Consider the following 13363-nt stretch of genomic DNA (forward strand, 5'->3'; position numbering starts at 1 on the left):
ATTAAAAATTAAAAAATAATATATTATTTAGTATTATGTAAATAATTCCTCGATCTTTTAAGAAAAATAACTTACTAAAAAATAATTTAGTGTAGAAAAATTATATGTTTTGACCCTCTCTCTTTTATATGTGAGACTGTACGTGAAAGATTATACATATTTGCGTATTTTCCATAATTACAATGTTATGCAAAATCAACTATTGGTTAAACTGTTGGTCAAATAAGTAATATTATATCGTAGTATTAATTATGGGCAACGATTTGTTGCTAAACAGATTATATAAAATATAAAATGACTACAATAAATGTCGGCGGTCAATTAATGTTTACTACGTTACTACTCTAATTAGGTCAGCTTGACCACGCTTATATTAACATCTAATACGGTAATTATTCAATCTTCTTTAATCTGCATTTTTTATAAGACGTAAAAAAATTAATAAATAATTGTCAATTATTGAATAAAATATTGCTTATATATATTAATATAGTTTAATTATTTTATTACTACTTAACGAATAATAAAAAGACAAAATATATTATTTAATATTATGTAAATAATTCCGTGCATATTTTTTAGAATAAAAAATTTAATATCGGTATATATACATGCATTAATTATTCCTGTATAATCATTTCTATATAAATAAAATAATGTAAAAGATGTGGAAAAATAAATCTAACTTTTGACATATTTTTTAAATATTTTCCTAACATATTATTATATATATATAAATTATAATAAATATTTTTTTAATAATGTATATCCACATAGAAAACGGAATTATTATTACATAATAGTATAAATTTACCATGGACTAAATATATATATTATAATCATATTATATGACTCACCGATCAATGTCCCGTTGTTTCCTTCTCGTCATCCGATTCATTGGCCTTTCTGTCCAAAACTGATTATCGACGGCCGACGATTTCATCGTATATTTAACTGAATTAGTTCATTGGATATTAATTATTATTCACGGTCGCGATATTGGTCCAGTATCCCGCGATACTTTTTTTCGGCACTCCCGATATATTTATATTGTACTTCCTCTCGCGACAATTCGCTTATCGTTACTGTTCGCAATCCTTGCGCTCGCATAACCGAAATAATCGTCCGATATTATTACTCGACACTCCCGACGACATTTATACGCGGCGAAATCCGTTGCATCACATTATTCACCATTACTCGCGGCACTTTAGATTCGAATACGTACGTTGCGATCGCGATGTACTTTTTCACGCCCGTTACTTTTCCTCGGCACTCCCGACTCGCGGGTACACGATTATCATTCGCGATGACTGACGGACCCGTAACTGCGATAGTGGTTCGTCCTCGTCATATTTACACTCGCGTAATCGTACGCGACGATCGCCATTCGAAAACTAACGGAGGCAGGGAATTCGAACATCAACGACGGTTACGACGTTCGTCGAACAGAGACGCCGAAGGAAGCCTCCGCTACCCGCGATTCTCGCATCGATCAAATATCGATCACACATTCGCGAGATACTTATTCTCGACGCGAATACGACGCGACGATGACACTGTGCCCGATACTTTCCTCGACACTCCCGAAATTCACCTACGCGTAATGGCGGACACTCGATGAATGGCGAAAAGGCGGGGAGGGGTTCACACGCCACTCGCCAAGGCTAATAATCTCGACGAAGTCTCTGTGACTGTGATTCGCATGTTAACATAGATGGAAAAATCTAAGAAGTAATCGCTCGACCAATCACAGTCGAGAATTCTCCGAGTCTCTAGTCTCTGTGATTGGTCGATCGTTTATCCCCTAGGGTTCTCTAATCCTTGCACACGTAATCACGTAAGCGACGATTACCATTGGATGATTAGCGGACGCGCATGTCCGTGAGAGATTCACACGCCAAGATGTTCGTCGAAGCTTTATCTAATCGCGATTTACACGATTTAAGAATAAAATATTAATCATTATTTATACTATTTATCAATTACTATTAATATTTTGGGCATTTAATTAAAGACTAATCAGAACAAAAGAAGCAAAGATTTCTTTGTTTTAATTAATCGATCAAATGCTTGCAGTATTTGTAGCATAAAGATGAATGCAGTGTAAATCTATTTATTTCGTTTGCATTTTCTAAATTCATTATCAGATTTCTCGCTTTTTTTTCTTTAGCGTTTAATTTATACAATATATTTATTTCGTTGCGAGTATAAAAATTTCTGTAGAAATTACACGTAAAATAAATAACTCATTGTCCAACTTGAGAATACGAAAAGGGATAAAAATCTACAGGGTTCACATATCACTCGCCAAGGAATGCAAATCGCTCACAAGCTCGCCAACTGTTTATCAAGTTTCTCGTTAATACACGGAGGTACAAGACGCGGCGATACGTGGTTCTAAAACATCACAATTCTCCGTCGATCGAAAGGTATAATTGCTAATTAACATCGCGTATCTCAATCTGATTACACGTAGGGTTGCCATACGTCCTCTTTTCCCCGGACACCGTTCTCTTTTTTAGGGCGTCCGGGGGGATTTTTCGAATGTGTCCGGGATAATTATGAATGTCTGAGGTTTAAGAATATTCATAAATATTCCGCTTTTTAGATTTATACACGTAATATGCGCAAATAATTTTCTATAGATAGTCGGAATATCTCGGGAGTGTGCAATAAACTCGTCTAACACGGCAGACGCGTATGTAATATGATATGGCGTGAGCTCGCGCGTCCTCTTCACCCCTCGCATTCCAGAGTCGCTCGGCGAGAGTCTCGGTGTTTTTTTCCAGTAGTATGTTTTTTTTCCAGGAATCCTTCGCGGTATGTTGTGTCTTTCGAGTGTTTACATTCCGCATCCTCGCATTGAATTGATGTAGTACAATAACCACATAATATTTCTTACATTCTTCTCTCGTCAGTCGTAGAGAGGACAGCGAAGCGAAGTGCGCGTTGAATGAAATGTCGAATATTCGCGTAACGGTTTTCTCTCATTAGTAATAATGATTAATAATTGCTCATCGATCGACAAAGTATAATGGTATTTGCATCGCGAATATTAAATATCTATATATGTGGAAAGTGAGATATGACGCTTTTCTCGGCGATGATGGAAATTACCGAAACGCGTTTTCCGCGTTCGAAAAATTATTTTATGAGCGCCTTGACGAGTGACGTGTGAACCCCTCCCCCAGTCATCGAGTGTCCGCCATTACGCGTAGATGAATTTCGGGAGTCTCGAGGAAAGTATCGGGCACAGTGTCATCGTCGCGTCGTATTCGCGTCGAGAATAAGTATCTCGCGAATGTGTGATCGATATTTGATCGATGCGAGAATCGCGGGTAGCGGAGGCTTCCTTCGGCGTCTCTGTTCGACGAACGTCGTAACCGTCGTTGATGTTCGAATTCCCTGCCTCCGTTAGTTTTCGAATGGCGATCGTCGCGTACGATTACGCGAGTGTAAATATGACGAGGACGAACCACTATCGCAGTTACGGGTCCGTCAGTCATCGCGAATGATAATCGTGTACCCGCGAGTCGGGAGTGCCGAGGAAAAGTAACGGGCGTGAAAAAGTACATCGCGATCGCAACGTACGTATTCGAATCTAAAGTGCCGCGAGTAATGGTGAATAATGTGATGCAACGGATTTCGCCGCGTATAAATGTCGTCGGGAGTGTCGAGTAAAAATATCGGACGATTATTTCGATTAGACGAGCGCAAGTGTTGCGGACATGTAACGGTAAGCGAATTGTCGCGAGAGAAAGTACAATATAAATTATATCAAGAGTGTCGAAAGTGATTACGCGAATGTAAATACGCTGCGGGAGTGTAATATTAAATCGTAACAAATTTGCGCGTGCGATTGAGTACATTTCCGCGATTTATCATAAATCATCCTCGTGGAATTGTGAAGTAGAAATAAAAATTAGCATCGATGGAACAACAATATATTATATACATGTGGCAAAGGCGTAACAAAATTGGTGAGTAAATTATTTCATAATTTCTTAACGCGATTAAGATAATTACAAGTATGAGATGTGAAAGGACACGCAAATGTATCTCGTCTTTTGGACATCTAAAGAATAAATAATTCATACGTTTATTTATTATTATCGTGAGGTGTCACGGTTCAAAGAATTGCAGTACGTCGTGTTAACGAGGAAATGAAGCATTAAGTTTATAATTCCGCATATAATTCAATCAACACCGTGATGTACGTCATTAAATACAAGTGATTTGCATTTCATGTTTGTTTTCTATATACAAGATTATTTTCATAAACACAATTAAATTAAATTATGAATTTATAAGATAATAATTTGTACTTATAATGTTTTATATATGAATAAAAAGCACATAAAATAGATGTGTATAGAGTGTCTCTGAAGTATGATTCAATCAACATTGTGATGTACATCATTAAATACGAGTAATTTGCATTAATTCACGTTCGTTTTCTATACACAAGATTATTTTTATAAACACATTTAAATTAAATTATAAATTCATAAGATAATAATTTGTACTTATAATGTTTTATATGTATAAAAAAAAATATGTAAATAAAAGGCACATAAAATAGAGTGTCTCTGAAGTATATAAAAATACAAAATAGCTAATGTCTATAAAGTTTACGGAGATTTAACCGATTTCGCGTCTTTTTCTCATCTTTTTCCACGAAAAAAGCCACCGAGAGGATTAATTAAGAGTTTCAGATAGCGTTAACTAATATTTACGGGAACGATTCATGGTACAGCCGTTCGGAATAAGTTAATGCATTACGTTACGCTCGATAATCCGATAAACGCGATTGCGAATCGCAATTTATGCATCGCGTGCACGACGCGTTCCCGTTTTAACGATCGCGCGGCCGAAACAAGAAGTGTCGATCAAATTCCCGCGTGGCTATCGCGCGCGAACACAATCACGCACTGCTCCTAGAATTTGCCGTATCGCGCGTGTGAAAATTACTATAATCGAAGCCTCGACATAAAAAGGGCTGTATAACTGCCACATTTTCAGAAAATTATTTCTTTATTCGAAAGGATTCTATTCGGAGGCTGATACTAAGCTATGCGAGAGACGCATGTTATGAATATTTATACGCTACTTGAATTATTCATGAAGCTAAAAACAATGAAAAACATTCATAATTAAAACATTGGTACTTTTCTTTCGGATATAAGTAAACTATTTTCTGCGAATATAAGTTTGTACGCGCGTGTAAGATATATTCTTAAAAAAATTTATCGATATTTATCTTTTGAGCCCTTTTATTTTATTTTTAACTTTATTTTATTTAAGATATATTCTATTTTTGCCGGTAAAAAAAAAAATAAATTGCAACATTGTTCTTTTGTATCTGTAATACAATAATACGCGTGAGAGATTTGGCTGTAGGAAATAATTTTCTTTCTACTCGAGACACAACATCGAACAGTCACCACGCCCTTTGCCATTAATAAATTTACTTAGCGAATAATCGAGAGAGGATCGAGGCTGTGCCGTACTGTCTTCGGATATATACGGCGACCTTTGTATTCCTGGATCCGGCGTATATATTCGCGGTCGTGTATATAAAGGATTCTAGGGGAAAAAATTGAAACATTACTCACGCGACACCATTGTTCTCTTCCTTTCGTGCGTCCCCACATGCAAATGGTAGAATTTTCCATCCGCCGTGTATTTCACGTTGAATTTCATGCTGAAGCGCTCTCGATGTAGCTTATCTATTATCTGCGTCGAGAATCTCTTTCGTTTCGATAATGAACCGTTTAATAGCAATTAACATTATTGACTTATTGACAAAACAAAATCAGGGCTTTTTCTTTACTTTTCTCGTTTAAAATCATTTATTTAATCGAATTAGAGTTTACTTACAAGAATAGATCTTTTTTCTCCATTAATCATTAAGATTTATCTGCTTTAAAACAAAGTTATATGTTAAATTAGTTGGTTACTTTTCTGTAATTCTGATACTATATATATTTTAAAACCACAAATATAAAATTGATTGTCCTTAATTCAAGTTTCAATTAATATCATGGAATCAGAGAATCTTTATAATTTATAACATTGAAACAGTTTTTTTACAGATAAGCTATAAATTAAAATTGAATTAAAAGTCGCTTGAGTTTAATATTTTAAACTGTTATAATATATTTTTATATTTGTAGGAATACAAAATTTAGTCTTTTAATTTAAAGTTTATTAGGAACTTTATTGACATTTATATAACTGTTATTTTTTTCTTAGTTTATTTTTCAACGTCTGCAATAAATAAAACTGTTAATGTGTGCATATAAAATATTTTCGTATAAAAACTATATGTTATGAAAAAAGAAAAAGAAAAAAAAAATAGTTAATTGCCGCGCGAAATGAGATTTTACGATCGTGTAATGCGCTGGATACTCGAGATTCACGGGATATGAGATTCCGGATAAATCGACGATTAAACTTCATATGTCGACGGTAGTCTCGTCGCTTAGGGTTTAACTTGGTAATAATAACGTCGCCCAAGCCCGGGGTTCCAAAAGTTAACGACGGTGTTACACACGCCTGCAAATAGAACGGCAGACTCCGCTCAGCTCGGTCGTTTTAAAATTAATCGACCGACCGATGTTCATCGGGGAACGACCGAACTTCCGGACAACGTTCTCAGAGAGACACTTTCCGAGAATTCCCCGAAGAGAAATGATGGAGATATGGAGAAACGGTGACGCGCGAAACGTGCGACCGAGTAGAATCGCTCAAATTTTCATCAACAACGTTAGGGAGGAAGGGAGGGAGAAAGAGAGAGAGAGAGAGTGTACGTGTGTGTGTGTGTGTGTGTCGTCGCGCTTTCTGAAAGTTCATCTTCGCTTGGTTTATGCCGCTTGGCCGGATCCTGCACCTTGAGGAGCGCACGCAACGAATCTTCATGTCCTTGGCTATCGCGTTTCCCCTTCATAACATCTCCGAACATTTGTCTTCATTTCTTGCGCCATTCTAAGCAGCGGTACGTAGTTATGATTTAAAGCTGTAGTTTTGCGGCGAAGATGAAGAAGAGCCAACGGTAGACGCGAGGTTTCGTCGACGACGACGAGAATGCACGGGAGCTTACGTTACCGACAAACCGCGAGAGCGTCGACGTAATCACTTTTCGTCCGCTGGAACCACGGCACGTTCCAGCGGGCAGATCGATGATAATTAGACTATAGCGTGACACGGGAGCTGGCAAAAAGTGGAAATCTTTGAATGGGTAGAGCCTACGTCGTCCCTCTATTCCATCTTGATTACGGATAATTCGCGGGTCTTTCATTCGACTTAGCCGCGAATAATCGCTTATCTGCAATCTCGCCACACTAGAACGTTTCGAGAGACAGATGGAATTTACGAGAATAGGATCGATCGCTTCAAGCTCCGCGTAGAGATCCTTTATCTCGTGACTTTGTCCGGCGCGATACATCCCGCGTATAGGCGCGAGTTAGTGAGGGTTTGTCGTTTAATATACCCGGGAATCTCGTCGTTGTTATCATGCCCGGTACGCTGTTTACAACTTTCCAGTCACGACATGCCTTATTATCGCCCGAGTGACTCTGTATGCCGCCTATTCGCGCGCGCGCGCTCTGCTTCGCGAGAAAATAACAACCGACACGTAATTCCGTGCATGACACCACGCCTGCTGCCACTCGAGAGTTAATAAATGCATTGTATGTAGTGTGCAACCGTTGTTAAGTTGTAACTAGCTGTATGCGTCGCGACTTTGCGACCTACAAGGTGACCGTTGCAAACGATGACACGTCTCGTGGATTATATGTCAAAATATATATCGGCCATTGTCTTATTAATTCTTACATATATGATATTGTATAATATAGCTTTATTCAGCAGATTTGTAGATTTTTACATGTCAGAGACTCTTAGCTTCGTGGATTTTAAACCTTCGGATTGTATGATGCTACTTAAAGTTCTAAATACTAGAGATTTATTGTTAAATTTGATGTTATTGGAAAAATATGAAAATATCTAAATTAATTAAATTTTGTACTCACATCTAGTAGTTGAACGCAATATATTATTTTTGATTATTTTTTATTAAAACGTGATCGTGTAATCCGATATAAATTTTATATTTTATTACAAAAATAAACTGTTATATAAAATTCGCAGCTATTTATTGAATCATCGATTGAAACGACATTCTATGCAGGATGAAAATGATTGCATGCAGAACAATCTATTTATTTTCTCACAATAATAAACTCGCGACGAAGTTATAACGCTATATTATCGAGCATGATTTAATTAAACGCAGATATCTTCCGGCACAAATGACTCGACTTAGCATAAAAGCAGATACTATTACAGCGACTTAATGATTACTCGAAGAAAATGAATTTCTCGAGTTATGCGACTAATGGAGATTACAAAATGTATATTCGGATAAACGAGAGGAGATAGCACGAAGTCATCTCGGCGTAGGTTCCTCGTCAGCATTGGCGCATTTTTTTTTTTTTTTTTTTTTTGAATCCTCCTAATAATGTATCGGTCGAATTCTATCAATCTATTGAAATTTTATCCTATCAATCTGTGAAATTTATCCACCAATGTATTAGAATTTAGCGAAAGATTGGAATTTTGTTGACGCAAAAATATTATTTTTCTTAATGAATCGTCCTTAGCACCCCAACGATCCTGCGAGAAATGCGGTACTTAACGCTGTATTAAAGGCCCGATAACATGATGCTCGAGGAAAGTTGTGATGCCATTAAGATAATCTCTCGCGGTGGTATTATGTGGTGCCGCAGAAGCAGAACGACAGGGCTCTGTGGGATTGGGACACAGCAGGGAGAGGGAGGCATAGGGAGGAGAATATAACGAGAAGAAACGAGAAGAGACGATGGCAAAGAAAGTCCGATTACCGAGCGACTAACTCGCAATTCTGAGAGAATTGCGAGTGGGACGCAATTGGAAAAAAAAAAAGTGTAAAATGTCGAAAGGAGATCTTTTTCGAGTTTAATATTCAACTATGTATCATTTTGAATCGTGCATTTTCTTTATTTAAAAATGTCTCTTTAAGATTATATATTTAATTCATTTTATTATTTTAAAAATAATAAATTAATAGAAAATGTAATCAAATGATATATAGTCATAATTTAATAGTTTTAATTCAAGGTTGGTGATATATATACCAGTGTAATATATACGATAACAATGATATTGTTTCTTTGATTTGCATGGGAATAATTATATTTTCCTTATATTTCGTATAATGTTTTTATATATGAAGTATAATTATAGAGATTCTATCAATAACATGAACTCTGAAAGTATCTTTTATATATCTTATAATCTTATATATCATTGCCGTAATATTTTCTGTAATAATATTTTACTGATAGGTTAACAAGCATCTGTTGTTAGTCGTCAGAAGTGGCTTAAATGGCAAATAAGGGAATTAACTTATCCGTTCCACCGCAATTTGCAGTAAGACGGGTAAGAAATAAATGGAAAAAGGAACAAGGATAATTGAACAGCTTGCGTGAGACGCGCGATGTAGGTCAAACAAAATCGAAGATTAAATTATACCTTTGCAATCTTTACAATCCTTTACATAATTCCAGGTTTATTCGCAAACATCACTTGCGCATTCTCAAACGGCATATCCCTGAAATATCTCTCGTTGGAAAAAAGAATTAGATTTTTTTTTTTTTTTTTTGACGTGAAAGATTAATGCAAAGAATTAGTTAAAGATTATCGCATGCAATTTATTACAGTTTGAAAAACAAACAGTAGCAGTATGATTCGAAGTTGTATAATTGAAGTTAAGAGAAATCTTTACTCGCTGGGGATTTAATCTGTTACTATAGAAAACACGGCGTGATATCGTTGCTTTATCAAGCCGAGAAAATCTCATATCGGAAATTGTCTGTTGCAGAATGAATTATACGGTACGGGGTTGAGGATAATGAAAGAGGTACGCGAATCGAATTAGCTACGAACGAAACGATGCAATTAACACTTAAATGGCATTTTCTAATTATCGTATCGATTAAAAAAATTGGGATTAATTTCGTGAACTGGTCTTACATAAAAAACATATTATATACGAATATATATTTAGAATGCATACGTTATATATATAAAAATGAACAAAACCATAAACTATTAAAATTAACACAAACAATTTAAATTATAATGATTATTTAATTTAATTATTTGATTATTTAAATTATTTATTAAATTTTAAAAAATTATGTAATTTATAATAATCCGAATTAACAATAGTTTTATTTCGATTTTTGAATAAAAGAACTTTTTACATCATCAACACCGGTTTTTTAAATTTGTACCGGCCCTAATACTGACGTTGAATTAACGAACCGTAAATGTTATTAAAATGCATTATTATTTTGCTTGTTCGCAAAATACTTTATTAAAATCATTAGTACTTTTGTCATAAAAACAGTTATAATGTTATACATATATGCGTATATTATGTCGAAGCGGTGCATTGTTCGGCGTAATATGGAAATATCGTGCATCGCAATTGTGTACTTACAGCAAAGGCAATAAAATATAATAATCTCATTTATCGCGCATAAAACATATGTGCTTTCAGGCGATATAATATATTTGGCACGTAAATTATTCTCTTATATATAAAATGTTGCAAAAGAAGGGAGAATACGTACTCACGATTCTACATAATACGGACGCTAACAAGTGAAACATGTTAGTGCCTCGAAGTAAATTGCTTTCGACCGGAAACGCGCATCGAATTATCAATACAAAGGACAGATTATTGTACGGGTCAATAATTACGAGCGTGGAATCTAATCGATTGCTATTTGATTGGTAACCGTTTATCTTGCGCGATTGAAACGCTATTGCAAGGATTGAATATCTATATGAAACATTAACAGTGCGAAACGTCAATCAAAATAAAATCAGAACATAATCCATTGTGCAATTTTAGAATAAATTTTAAAACTTTGCGTGTGTGCGTGATTGAGTTGAATGACGCATTTAATCCGATTAGTGAACATTTAATTTATCATTTTATTTCTGTTAAATATTTACATGTGTGTGTGTGTGTGTGTGTGTGTGTGTGTGTGTGTGTGTGTGTGTGTGTGTGTGTGTGTGTGTGTGTGTGTGTGTGTGTGTGTGTGTGTGTGTGTGTGTGTGTGTGTGTGTGTGTGTGTGTGTGTGTGTGTGTGTGTGTGTGTGTGTGTGTGTGTGTGTGTGTGTGTGTGTGTGTGTGTGTGTGTGTGTGTGTGTGTGTGTGTGTGTGTGTGTGTGTGTGTGTGTGTGTGTGTGTGTGTGTGTGTGTGTGTGTGTGTGTGTGTGTGTGTGTGTGTGTGTGTGTGTGTGTGTGTGTGTGTGTGTGTGTGTGTGTGTGTGTGTGTGTGTGTGTGTGTGTGTGTGTGTGTGTGTGTGTGTGTGTGTGTGTGTGTGTGTGTGTGTGTGTGTGTGTGTGTGTGTGTGTGTGTGTGTGTGTGTGTGTGTGTGTGTGTGTGTGTGTGTGTGTGTGTGTGTGTGTGTGTGTGTGTGTGTGTGTGTGTGTGTGTGTGTGTGTGTGTGTGTGTGTGTGTGTGTGTGTGTGTGTGTGTGTGTGTGTGTGTGTGTGTGTGTGTGTGTGTGTGTGTGTGTGTGTGTGTGTGTGTGTGTGTGTGTGTGTGTGTGTGTGTGTGTGTGTGTGTGTGTGTGTGTGTGTGTGTGTGTGTGTGTGTGTGTGTGTGTGTGTGTGTGTGTGTGTGTGTGTGTGTGTGTGTGTGTGTGTGTGTGTGTGTGTGTGTGTGTGTGTGTGTGTGTGTGTGTGTGTGTGTGTGTGTGTGTGTGTGTGTGTGTGTGTGTGTGTGTGTGTGTGTGTGTGTGTGTGTGTGTGTGTGTGTGTGTGTGTGTGTGTGTGTGTGTGTGTGTGTGTGTGTGTGTGTGTGTGTGTGTGTGTGTGTGTGTGTGTGTGTGTGTGTGTGTGTGTGTGTGTGTGTGTGTGTGTGTGTGTGTGTGTGTGTGTGTGTGTGTGTGTGTGTGTGTGTGTGTGTGTTAAATTATTTATTAAATTTTAAAAAATTATGTAATTTATAATAATCCGAATTAACAATAGTTTTATTTCGATTTTTGAATAAAAGAACTTTTTACATCATCAACACCGGTTTTTTAAATTTGTACCGGCCCTAATACTGACGTTGAATTAACGAACCGTAAATGTTATTAAAATGCATTATTATTTTGCTTGTTCGCAAAATACTTTATTAAAATCATTAGTACTTTTGTCATAAAAACAGTTATAATGTTATACATATATGCGTATATTATGTCGAAGCGGTGCATTGTTCGGCGTAATATGGAAATATCGTGCATCGCAATTGTGTACTTACAGCAAAGGCAATAAAATATAATAATCTCATTTATCGCGCATAAAACATATGTGCTTTCAGGCGATATAATATATTTGGCACGTAAATTATTCTCTTATATATAAAATGTTGCAAAAGAAGGGAGAATACGTACTCACGATTCTACATAATACGGACGCTAACAAGTGAAACATGTTAGTGCCTCGAAGTAAATTGCTTTCGACCGGAAACGCGCATCGAATTATCAATACAAAGGACAGATTATTGTACGGGTCAATAATTACGAGCGTGGAATCTAATCGATTGCTATTTGATTGGTAACCGTTTATCTTGCGCGATTGAAACGCTATTGCAAGGATTGAATATCTATATGAAACATTAACAGTGCGAAACGTCAATCAAAATAAAATCAGAACATAATCCATTGTGCAATTTTAGAATAAATTTTAAAACTTTGCGTGTGTGCGTGATTGAGTTGAATGACGCATTTAATCCGATTAGTGAACATTTAATTTATCATTTTATTTCTGTTAAATATTTACATGTGTGTGTGTGTGTGTGTGTGTGTGTGTGTGTGTGTGTGTGTGTGTGTGTGTGTGTGTGTGTGTTGTGTGTGTGTGTGTGTGTGTGTAGATATTTATCTTTATTTTTATAAAATATTTTCTGGGTATATGATATTTATAATATATTTTATTTAACATATAATGTGTGTATATGTGCTCTCTTTGTTATGTTATTTATTGTACGATGTATACAAGAAACCGATTTTTATTTTCGAGGGAATATAAAAAGGGTTAAATCACTAATATTCAAAGGTGAATCAGTCAGTTGAACAAAAAACCGAGTGTTTTTCATCGAGTCGATGACTCTCGACTTCAATTAGTCTGCTCAATCTTTGTTTTTTAACCGGCACAAAGGCGTGCCGGCTTGGAAAGAATATCATGTTTCTAACGCATGCTGATAATTACATGCGCTTGCGAGTCCGAGCACTTTAATGGTTTGTTGTCCGTTGAAAA

The 13363-nt window shown here is 36.1% G+C and overlaps 1 long non-coding RNA gene across 1 annotated transcript in view; it reads right to left on the bottom strand.

Moving 5' to 3' along the window:
- LOC115235845 overlaps nt 1-1573 on the bottom strand; it is a 141564-nt gene extending 139991 nt beyond the window's left edge. Inside the window, exon 1 of the long non-coding RNA XR_003884096.1 lies at nt 858-1573. This is a non-coding gene — a long non-coding RNA (uncharacterized LOC115235845). The remainder of the gene's footprint in view (nt 1-857) is intronic.
- Nucleotides 1574-13363: the final 11790 nt, after the last annotated feature.

The sequence above is a fragment of the Formica exsecta genome, unplaced genomic scaffold (assembly GCF_003651465.1).
Source record: "Formica exsecta isolate Colony F162 unplaced genomic scaffold, ASM365146v1 scaffold236, whole genome shotgun sequence".
Taxonomy (NCBI): domain Eukaryota; kingdom Metazoa; phylum Arthropoda; class Insecta; order Hymenoptera; family Formicidae; genus Formica; species Formica exsecta.